This window comes from Stegodyphus dumicola, chromosome 5 (assembly GCF_044657685.1).
Source record: "Stegodyphus dumicola isolate Sdum_Otavi_A_Nest chromosome 5, ASM4465768v1".
NCBI classification, from domain to species: Eukaryota; Metazoa; Arthropoda; class Arachnida; order Araneae; family Eresidae; genus Stegodyphus; species Stegodyphus dumicola.
The window spans coordinates 150,842,883-150,855,512 of NC_140772.1; the positions used below are offsets into that span (position 1 = coordinate 150,842,883).

The 12,630-nt window shown below is 31.9% G+C and overlaps 1 protein-coding gene across 2 annotated transcripts in view; it reads left to right on the forward strand.

Annotated features, from left to right (window-relative positions):
- The first annotated feature begins 8,672 nt into the window (after window positions 1-8,672).
- SERCA (ATPase sarcoplasmic/endoplasmic reticulum Ca2+ transporting SERCA) overlaps window positions 8,673-12,630 on the forward strand; it is a 90,815-nt gene continuing 86,857 nt past the window's right edge. For both annotated transcript variants that reach the window (XM_085817205.1, XM_035356752.2), the window contains exon 1: window positions 8,673-8,902. The gene's annotated coding sequence lies outside the window, so the exon portion shown is untranslated. The remainder of the gene's footprint in view (window positions 8,903-12,630) is intronic.

Here is a 12,630-nt window from a genome sequence, read left to right on the forward strand (position 1 = left end):
TGTACAATTTACAAACATATAAGAGTAAACAAAATGAGATCACTGAGCCGGGTAATAGAGTGGATATATATATAAATATATTTATATACGTTTGGTGCTGCCAATTGCAGCCAAAATACGAGGTGCACATCTACATGTTATAGCAGTCCTATATACAAAATTTCAACGTTCTGAGGCTACTCGTTTTTGAGTATGCGAGATACGTACGTACGCACGCACATACATACGTTCGTACAGACGCCACGAAAAATTCTCTTCAGAATTAATTTTAAAGCAGTTTTATAATTTTTTTGAAGGAAAAGAGTATTTTATTCTGTCCTTACGTACAGATATCACGCAAAAACATCGTTAAATTGCATTCGATAGCGGTCAAAATGGATATTTTCGTTGAAATATGCTGCCTGAAATTTTTCGCGATTACAATACTTCCTTTTTACTTCGTACAAGGAAGTAAAACGTTGGTGGATGATGATTCTCCACCACCAGGATTTGGCGAGTGTGTCCCCTAATCCCCAGTCGCTCTTTGAAAAGGCGAGTATATAAGGAATTTCTCCTGCCTTCTTAGCATGCCTTCGTGGTGTAGCGGGTAGCACAACCGGCGCGTATTCGAGGTCCGAGGTATGAGTCCCGGCGAGGGCATTGCTCGTTTTTCATGTCTCCTGCTTCGAAATAACCTATTGTCTCTACAGACCAATCTGCCCCTCTCAATCCGATCACCACGCCTCTTTTAAAATCGTCTGCTTGCTGGAACTGCGTTGACGACGGCTGGCATTCTCTGCTATTACACGCGTCCTCTAAGACAAGAACAAATTTTCTACGAGGATTTCTCTAGCAGAAAAAAACGGCATGAAAATTGAATATTCTGCAGGTTCCTTCCCTCATATCTTCTTCAACGTGTGCTGAAGAGCGGCGCATGTCATATGATTCGAATAATTCGGTTACGTGCGTCTACCCTGAATTTTGCACAATTTTCGAGCCTCTCCTTCCTGGTGTTGCATATTCAAAGGTGAGTAGTGTATATATACGTCGTATGAAATTGTTCTTGTCTAAACCAAAACTTATAAGGAATTTCAAGACTTGTGAATTTTAAGCTTTGAATACTTTAAATTGTTACTTCAATATTTTCTTATCACTTAAATCCCGCAAGCAGCGGAGATTGTTTTATAAGCAAGAACCATGCATTTGTTACATTTAAATAAAAAGATTATTTAAAAATTTCTTCTGTGTCATAGTTGTTTGTCATAGACGGGCGTATGTTGCCTGATTGTTCACACAGAACCAAATTTAGTTTAGTAAGGAACTAGTTTACCTCTAGTCCTTCCTTCAGCACAAATTTGCTTGACATAATGCAGTCGAGCCTGTATTTCACGAATTTCTCTGGACTGGGCAGCATTATTTAATTTAGGAAAAGCTATCCGCCTTGATCACACCTTTGAGGAATAGAACCGAAGTTCTCGGGCTCTTTCTCCATCTAACTGCTAAATTCTCGAGAAAGCTTTCGGCCCGACAGATTTTCAATTCCTCCATGACAGTATCACAACAAAACGAAACACTCATGCTTTACCCAGTATTCGAACAAGGCAAGGGAAGGCTGGGGGAATCGACCAGGCTGAAAATTTCTCTGGATTTGATGAATTTTTTCCCCTGTTCCTAACTAAAATTAAACTAAAAAAATCGCAATTTAACAAATATTTTATCCCAATTGAATGACTGCCAAAATATTGAAAATTTTCATAAATTTTACTTTTTAACTAATTTTTTTGGAAAGTAGAATTTGTGTTCAAGACACATAGAGGCTCATATGTAATTAATTATCCTTTCTTCAAACACTGGAGTAGAAGAATTGATTTATCTCACCAAGCTGCATAAGTGAACTACAATTTTTGAGTATTACATTTCTCGTATTTAAAAGGAATATAAAGTGAAACATTAAAAATTATTAGCAGACAAATATTGAAAGTTTTGTAAATGAAATCGCAAATTATGGTATTTAATCTCAAAGTTCATGAGATTAAGAGCTATAATGGCATGAAGTTTTCGCGGTGAATTTTTATTACAGAGTGCAACACAGTGTAAGCACTGTCGGGAAGAATCAGAGAAAATATCGTTTGAGAACTAGAACGATGGAATTTCACAGATCTACCTGTTTTGCCATCATGTGTCTACGATTACTCTATATGCAGATATTCGGCATACAATGTAATGATATTAAAGCAAGCAATATGCTCTACGTGATTTTAAAGAAGGAATAAAATAATCATTTTTTGCAGATGTTCTTTCTGGTCTAGAGAATACCAAAAAAAGCTTTACTAAAATGTAGAATTGAAAACAGAGTATTTAGTGCAATATTTAACGCTTTCCAAAAAAAGGATGTGGAAATTTATAGAATGAATCAGTCGTTCATATTAGTTAGAACTCCTTTCTAAAAAACATCGTCGAGTAAAATAAATTTTTAAATGTCTGTCGCTATATTTTATAACAAATAGTTTTGTTTTATTCGTTTTACCAACATTTTTCCATAAATGTAAGTAGGTAACTTACGGGAACAAAATGTTAAGAAGAGGGAGAAGAAAGTAACCTGTACATTTACAGTCTTAAAGAAACTTTGATATTTCTCTTATTAAATAAATTCGCCATTGTCATTTAATATTCTTAGTCTCGGTTTACCTAATAACATCGGCATCGTATTTGTTTTAATTATATGCATTTATTTACATGGGACATCATGAATTTTCGGAAAGTAATCTACTGTAATTGTAAATTGCTTACAATTACAGTAGATTAAAAAGACAAAGAAAATACTAAGTATTTTAAACTAAGTATTATAAAACTAAGTATTATACACTAAGTATTATAAAAAAGACAATACTAAGTATTTTAAGAAGCTATTAAATTAGTTTAAATGAATGCGGAATTATTTCTATGATTTTCGATAAGTAACATCTTGTAAGCATTGATGGAAAAACCATTAATTACTACTGTAATTGTAAATTACTTCCTTATACGAAGTAAAGGAAGTATTGTAATCGCGAGAAGTTTCGGGTATCATATTTCAACAGAAATATCCATTTTGATCCTTTCCAAGTTCATTTGGATGATTGTTTTGCGTGACGTCTGTATGTACAAAATAAAAGATTGTTTCTTCCAAAATGGACTGTAAAATGAATCCGAAGGGGATTCAGAAGGAACTTTTTTTGTCTTGCAATTGGTAGAACCATACATATGTATACACCAAACGTATATTATACGAATAACGACCCCTTACCTGGCTTTAAAGTTCTTACTCGGCCTTTATTTGAGCACTTCCAATTACATAAGAGTTTTAGAGGAAGGAAATATTCATATTTTGGTAATTTCAAATTTTTTCAAAATTTTTAAAAATTTAATTTTCGACAAATAATGAAATCTACCTTTTAATGCTTAATTAACTTTTAATGCTGTTAACGTAACTTTAACTAACTTTTTAACATTAATCTAACATACTTATATTTGGGAAAGTGTCTCCCGTACGACAAAAATTAACAGGGATATTTAATTTCAATATTTGCAATTTGTTAATGTCTTTTTCAATTTCAGATTATTTCCTAAACAAAATTGTGAGCACTAAAATTTCTCTTCACATGTTTCTTTTCTGAGACACATTTGTGTATTTTGTCATTATAGTAAAACTTAAGTCATCTAGAACCTCAGTCAGTCAAATTATCTGCTATTCTTTTCAATCTAGGCATAGTAAAGACTGTTGTCCATTTGTTACTGTGCTTTTAATTTCTTTTAAATAAAGTAAAAAAGACAATACAGCATACTAAGTATTTTAAGAACTATTAAATTAGTTTAAATGAATGCAGAATTATTCCTATGATGTCCGATAAGTAACATCTTGTAAGCATTGTTGGGAAAACCATTAGTTACTCTTAGGCTAACTGTTCCTATCTAATTTTAAAGCCCACGTAAATTAACACTAGTTTTAACTGCTTTATGATAGGGGAAAATTAAATTATGTTTTTAAGTATATAAAATTTCATCTTTCAAAAAGAAAAAAAAAGAGTTTTGTATTTCAATTTAAGGAAATTAAAATACTTTTTTTTTAAATACCTAATTTTTATTAAAATGTAATCCAATAAAGGAAAGAGTAAAATTTCTCACTTGCATTAAATCAAACAAACATTTCACCAACAAAAAAAAAAAAAAAAAAAAGGCGATCCAATTATCTCGACTTTTTTCGAAAATCCAAAGAGTTTTTTTCCAAGGTAATCTGGATATTTGGAGTTCTGCTGTAAGACTTACATTGCTTTTTAAATTGATTCATACCTAAATCTATTAATCAGCATTTTTGATACTCGTTCTGCAGTAACTGAGAGATAAAACCATTGAAATCGGAAGTTTGTCCCGATTTCTCTTTCTACTGAACGGGTTGTTTGCAAGAGGATTTTGTGATTCTATTGTCTATGTGAATACGAGCCAATACTTTTGAAGATTTTCTTAAGCAGACAACTTTCAAGCGCTTTGATGTGGCAAATAATTTAAATCTAAATAATTTTATATCCATTTTTAATTTAATCTAATATAGTAAATTTTATAAAACTAAATTCAAAGGTAAATATGAAAAACATTTTACATGTTAACTAATCTAAATATTGACTTTTACTGAATAGGCATGATATTTTCCCCTCTGCTTTCTATATTTAGATAATACACTTAGATAGAACAATTGTATTTCTATTAAATGATACTGATCTACGAAATTGCTAAGGCGGTTGATTCTATTTCAATTTCTGACAGCTGAGACATTTAGGTATTCAGTGTGTAAGGACTTAGCCCAGGTGTGCTCTCATGGGGTTGCAAAGTAATCAGGTTTATCGGAACGGAAATCATGAATAACGAGCAATGACGTCTACCTCCTGACTGTTATCCGGACGTGCTTCCAATAACGCCACAAAGGTACGTGGTAAGAAGCGAGAAAATATCTTACATACCCCCCACTTAATGGGAAACTGGGGAGATGGAGCCCCAGTAGTCCAATTCTGGTAGTGACATATTATCGCTTGCCGCATTTTAGTTCGGGCGCCACTGTAGAGGTATTAGAATTTTTCGAAGCAAGGGAACTGAAGGAAGTGAATAATGACATCACCGAGACTGGAACTTCGGACCTCCCGATTGCTACCAGATGTGCTTCCAATTACATGACGAAGGCACACAATAAGGAGGGAGAAAATACCTGACAGTGTAGGTGACTAGCATATTCAACTGATAAATGGAAGATCTGAAGTTCGAATCCTGGAGGACACTATTGATTTTTTACGTTTCCTGCATCGATAAGCCTAATATGTCTGTACGAGTATTAGTTGTGTAAAACGTACTGCAATCTGCTGGATGCTCGATGTTTCATATATTAATATTGATTAATTGTTCCCTGTTTACTTACCGAACTAAGCCCAAAAACACCGGTATCTCGTTCTCAGTTCAAATCCAATGGCTGAAAGGGCTGACTGCATGAGCTTATCGAAGTTTTGCATTCTATAAGGTAAATGTAAACCAGTTTACTTTAGAAAATACTCTAAACTTTTAAATAGACACTTTTTGAATCCACGTTTAAAATGTTTAAGTTATGAAAAACATCACATTGAATGAAAGCAGGATTTTTAATGTCTCTGCCTGTAACTGGTTAGGATGTAAAAGGCATTCCTGACCACTTCACGAGATATTGAAGGAAAAGAAAGAAGCAGAATCGTATCGGAAAAAAAGAAACTACTGGAACCTAGTTCTAAGATTTATTTCAATGGTAGTGTACCTCTGTATGCTAAAAGAGACACGACTTTACTGCAAGTCCAAATCAACGATCTAGTCTTTAAAATATCAAATGTTAAGGCCCTTTTTAGATACTTCCTTTGCCTATTTAAAGAGAAAAAAGCGAATGACAACTCTATTACATCCCGATAAAATCTGTGGATGAAGGTGAAAGAATAAATCTCTCCTATCTCCTGCTATAGCAGTTATCTGAAGTTGACTGCCAGCTTCAACAGTTTAGAGGTAGATTGCCTGTCCTCATAGACAAGAGATCTTTATTTAGATTTTTTTTGTCAAAACTGAGGTCTTTACACAACGTTAGTGAGTATACGTAACTAAACTGAGGCCAAGACTGTCGAAAGCTGAAAACAGACAAAGTACGGTGTTTAAGTAATAATTGAAGCTCTCAATTTCAAGATATTCATTTCGTAATTTAAGTAATATGAGTATGGCAAAAGACATATGATTCCTTTAATAGAAAGAAGCAACAAAGTTACTATTATTTATTCTGAAACACAGGACATTATATCACATTTGGCATGAAAAAAAAAAATATCCAGGGAATACTAATTTTGACTTCCAAGATGTGAGTCATTAACAATGGACACAGGAACGACGAAACAAAAATAAGCACTTGTTTCAAATCTAACATTCATTTCCGCCTCATTATTTCCTACTTATAATATTTCTCGTCAATATTTTCATCTGCACATAGGATGTTCCTAAAGTTACGGAGCATAAACATTTACTAAAATTTGGTTGTTCTACAATTTTAAATTTTATGTGCATTCACATAAAAAATGACATCCTGGAAAATTAATGTAGCAGTTGATTAATAGCACTTTAATTTGAAAAGCAGATTCAATTCATTTATTACAGACTTCCAAATAAGGTGTTTTAAATAAATTGTATGTGTTTACCAATAATAATAACGTAGAAACGGAGTAACTAAAAAAAAGAATTAGTTCATTATGGGTTGACTCCTTGACAACTGATTTCCAGTCTACTCAAGCGAACAACTAATGAATAATTTGTCATAATCAACAAGTGGTAATTGAGTTTGGTTATTTATTAAGTTAGGTTGTTTAAGCTCAAGAGTTTTCTGTCTTAAGTGTGTGTGTGTGTGAGATTATGGCAAAGCCTCGAGGGCTATCTGCCTAAGGAGAGGAATGCCTTCGTGGCGGACTTTCTAAGGGAAACTGGCTCGTATACACGTTACACATGGGGAAAACCACGAAAACGCCCATGCAACCAGCCCGTTCGCGGGATCCGAACCTCGGATCGAACTACCAGTGTTCAGCGACTTTACCGCTCGACCGCTGGTGGGCTTTCTATCTTAAGAGGAATGCTTTTATGAAGGATTTTCTAAGGAAAAATGGCTCATATTCATGTTACACATAGGAAAATTCACAAACCTTATTTAATGTGCTTGTCGTGTGGTTATACCCGGGACGATCTACTGGGCTTAAGCCACTCTTATCTACTCAGACACTAATGGCCCTACCAACATACTGTATGGAAAAGGTATAATTGATAATTAATGCTTTCAATTCTAACTCAAACTTCGAAGTACTTTAAAACTGCAAGATATTTCTACTGAGGAGAAAGTAATTACCGGGTGTGTAGATTATTAATTTTAAGTTTTAATATTTTGTGCATACTTCTGCACCTTAATAGGAAAACGGAAATATCTAATCTGGAAGTTTTGATGAAAATCTATTAATTTTCAAGCTCAGTTTTGAATCAGATATATAGAATTAAAAGAAATATTTCTGTAAGGATTAATTCTTTCTTTTGCACTTCAAAAGGCATGGAAGTCTTCTTATTTTGACGCATGTAATCATTTAAAACATCATTATCCAAAACCTTTCTTTTTCGAATAAACATATCCTACTTTTTTTATGAGAACGGGTCTAGCTTAGAATGCAACAATGTAAGAACAGTAGAATTCTCCTGTAATGAAATTAGTGATTTTAATCTGACTGATTCAAATACCTTAAAGTCAAATTTTGGGCATTGGTCTTTTACATAGTAGAGTACAATTTTAATCTGAATTTTTCCTCTCAATCTCAAATTTCGATAAAAAATTCATAATTTTTACTATCCTTTCAAAATAGAGATTCGTAAAAACTTGAAAAGTTCCCGTAATTTAAGCAAAAAGTATTTTTTTTATTATTAAATAATTTAGTAATTAGATATAGAATTTAATGAAAATCTTCTAACAGAAAGATAGAGAACTGATGCTTCGTATAATTTGAGCATCATATTACGAGTATGTACAATTTTCTGTCCTGTTAGGATAATTTTTACAAAAATATGATGCAAATGAATCCAATCAAAAAAAAAAAGAGTTCTTTGGATGCATTAAGAAAATATTTATCACCTGAATATTTTACTTTCTAAAACCTTATTCTACCATCGTGAAGAGACTTTCCATTTTCTTTCAGAATAAAAAAGAAAAGAAAAGAAAAGAAAAAAAAAAATGGAAGATAAAAAAATGCTGTCATTGTTTAAATAAAAATGAGTTTAATTAATGCTTAACACCATCTGTTCCGGGGTGCTGTTTTACAACTCAGGGACACAAATCTTTTTCTAACATCGCGTACTGTCGACATCCCATTGTCATGAAAGTTTCTATTTAAAATTTTGGTCAGCGAAACTTTTTATATTTTTAAATCATGCCCTCGCTCAGCTGCGTCAATCCCTCTACTAATGAGTGCTCCACAGCCTCTAATGCATACGCCCGATGCCTTTCCGTTTTGGGACTAGCATTAGACCTTGAAGTGCTGAGAGAAAGAAATTAAGACACAATCGTTTTGCGAAATTGTTGTTCTCGGATGCCACCAGAGGGCGCAACATTCGCTCCTTATAGCAGGCTGAAGTGTTATCTGTAGGCCCAGACCTCGCAGTGAGCACGGAAGAGGCCTGTGCGATCTGTGTTTTGTGTGTCCGTGTGCTTTTTACGTCGTGATGGTTCGGCGTTGATCAAAACAAGAAAAAGCCTCGACCGATACGACAAAAAGACTATTTTTTCCGATTTTTTTAATTATTTTTTTTTCTTTATTTGTATTTTTTTTTGTCTGTGCTGAATAGGATTTCGTCGGGACCACTAAGCAAGGTATGTTAATTTTTACTTTCAAAAGAACCTGAAATATTACTATTCTGAGGAAGATTATTTAGAAAATCATTTATTCAAGGGGGCATGCGATTTGTTTTAAGTTATGAATATTAAGGCAATGAAATTAACATATCGCTCAGAATGTATAACAATAGTAGGCGGTCATCAAATCAGAGAATGAGCTAAACAGAGCATGCAATTAAAATCATATTTGATTATTCCTTGCTTTATCCCATATGAATATGCGTTTAGAATTTTTGTGAAGACCAAAGTATAGATAATCTTTTCAACAAGGCAAACACTTAATTCATCTGTAGCAAAGTTTCATCTTCAAATCGGCCGTTAGTTTCTATTCATAAAGTAGATAAATAGGTAGCTTAGAAGTTGCAAATGAAATCATGTTAGATGGGTGAAACTGTTAATTAAGTTTTTAATCATAAAGTAGTACAGTTATAATATCGGTTGTGCATGGTTAAAGAATTTATTTATAACTCGCGCCATCTGAATAGCATAAATTATTATTTATTGTTGTTAAACTTCTGCATTTAAATTATAATTCAAACCGAAAAGTAATTTTAATAGCAAAAATGCTGTCTAATTAAAATGATCGCAATGAAATTCTTTCTCTTTCTAGTGTAGTTCTATATCCTAATTGCATTACTCTTAGCTTTCATCAATTAGTTGTTACAGAAAAACAATATTCAACCATCATATGAAATTGGAATACTTCATTTTAATGTTGTCATAGCTTATAAATATTCTGCATTAACTAAACTTGTGACACATTTTGCATTAACCGAGATTCTGAGACTGTAACTCATCTCTGATTACTGAAATATGTTATTACTTGACAACTAATTCAATCTTCGATTGTCTTAACTTAAGGCATATGATGCTGTACCTGGTTTTACACTAATTAAGATTGCAGCTTTACCTTTAACTTCTTGAGAGAGTCCTATATGTATACTCTACTGAGAAAAAGATTTTAAAATGTTCGCTCTAATAAAAAAAATTATCTCAAAAATTCCGAGTCTTGAAAGTTGGAATTATACTTTTCTAACATCAAAAGAAACTGCTTATCTGTCCTTGCTTTAAGGTGCATGATAATCTGAATTCCAGATAATTATTTTTTATCACAGTTCATTTCTTCTAGTGCATGCGATTGGTTTCTTAATAAAATTTTAGTGTATGATATAAATTAATATCTCGTTTCTAGAGCACTTGTTACTGGTGTTCTAATTAAGATTTTCACTTCGAAATTTCTTCAATAACAGAATGAAAGATGAATTATTATTTTTTAATAAAATTAATGCTACTTTTGGGTTTTAGCTGTTAGCTGTTTCACAGTCATTTACAATAATTATGTTATACCTCTCTTTATTATCGTGTAAATGGCAAACAACCTTTAATTACGAAAATCTTACGTCTTAATCAGTGGCTTTTAGATTTTAATAATTCAGAAAATTTTAAAAATTGTTGTGCTATAATGAATGAATGTTTCGCCATCTGTTCATTCTTTATATATAATTAGAAACTAATATTAATTATTCATAAGTTATTTAGCATATTGGCAGTCTATACGTTAGGATTATTAATTTCAGAATTTAAAACTGGGAGGTTATAAAGAAGCGAATGGCTATTAGATGCAAACGCAAATTTGTATTTTAATAATTGATGAAATTTCACCACTGCTGGTTTAATAAAAAACAAATCCAATACATTTCGGATAATAAATGAAACGATCTCCCTTCCTCATTTCTAAAACAGACAAAAGACTCCTTCCTTTGCAATATTTTTCTCCTTTAATGCTTAAAAAAAGAAAGAGAGATTCTTTCCAGTAAGATATGCAACGATTAGGCTATATAATTGAATTGCTGCTACTCGAAGGCTACTTGCGTAGGAGATGGGGGATGGAATACTTTCATGGTAGAGCCTCTAAGGAAAATGATAGGATTTACATCACTGGGTAGGTTATGGAATACGCCAATAAGCTGCAGTGTTTTGAGGCTTTAACCAATTCGTAACTATTTTTACGGGTTAAGCAAAGTTGAATGCAAACGTGTAAATATAGATTTTTTTTATCAATATTACAAATTAAGATAAAGTAGTTTATACCGTAAATGAAAATAAAGGATAAATATGCTTCCAGGAGGATATGAGATTTCTTTTTTATAAAAAATTTATTTCTCGCTGATGAAAAGAGGGTATATAGCCTTCTTGAGAAGGAATTTGCTTTTGGTTTTGGAATATTTAATTCCAATAGTTTCCTCCTAATCTTATGTAAGTATTTAAATATTAATTTATTATAATAAATATTAAAACAATATACGCGTACCTATATATTCTATATTTACTCTTCTAGCAGCGAATAATGTAATAAAATATTTGTCGGAATGAAGAAAAGGAAATTCTCTTTACAGGAAATTTTTAATTTCTGTACAAGTAAATGCAAAATATTCCAAAGTCAACAATGAAAAAAAAAACCTTTCTTCAGATGTCTAAGGACGCATATTTTCAGTTGATGACTCATTCATTCTTCGGAGTTTTTACTGGAACAGGAAGAGTGTTTTAAATAGCATATTGTTTAAATGCGCTTTTCTTCTTCGGTCGAACTGCAGATGTCACTTTAATTATGAGTGACAGAATATCATCACTTCCATTCTTTAAACAAATACTTGAGAAAATGTGAAGTATTCAAAAATGAATCCAAGCGAAAAATAGTAAAAACATAACTCCTCTTACAAATAAATAATTTTAATCAAAATGATATTTTAATAGATAACTACTAAATTATTAATTAAAATATAACGAGTTAAAATTATCGATGATTGGGAGTTCATGAAGTTAATTGTAAACATTTTATTTTCATACTATGAAATTTTTACTTTAAAATTTCATTGACAAGATTATTTTTCTGAATTTGTAATGTTTAAATCTAACTCATCTGTAAATTATTAGTTGAAGATCATGTTGTGTAAAATTAAAATGTTGTAATTGATGAAGAACGTCTTACATATCAAACAACTTCTAGAATTAATTCGTGGTTATTGAATTGTGGGAAAATATTATTATTACCTTTGGTGGCATCTTCGCTTGTTAATGTCTTGCATTTTAATGTACGCAATCTAAATTCACTATGGTATAGTAACATTTGCTAGATTCTTAAAAATCAAATTTCAGGGCATTTTGTTGTTCTAATTATTATACACATACATTTAATTCAACATTATGGATTTAAATTTTTTCCCCAATAGTATTCACTAAGATTTCTGTGAATCAAATTTCAACATTATGTTCCCTCGATTTTTTTTCCCTCTTTAGAAATTTATTCTCCCCTGACTCTTAAAATTCAATCTTAAAAATTTAGTCATCTTATTCTTTCGCAGTACGTTATAGTGTGATTTCTGATTTTATGATTCCACATAAATAATAAATCAAAAAGATTAAATTGAAGTAAAATAATTCATGCGAAACGGGTTCAACTATTTCAATACATCGCATTTTTTGAAAAACTGGATGTTGAAGCATGAGAGTAAAAAGCAAGCAATAATCTTCATGGTTTTAAATCATCATTGCCAAAAGGCTCAAATACCACTTTCAAATAAAACCTTTGTATTAAATCAATAATAACTCTAGTCCCTCTCAAAATACTATATTCCTCATATAGTAATAGAAGTGTGATGCTTTTCGATTTTAAAACACATGATTTGCAGAATTTATTATTTAAA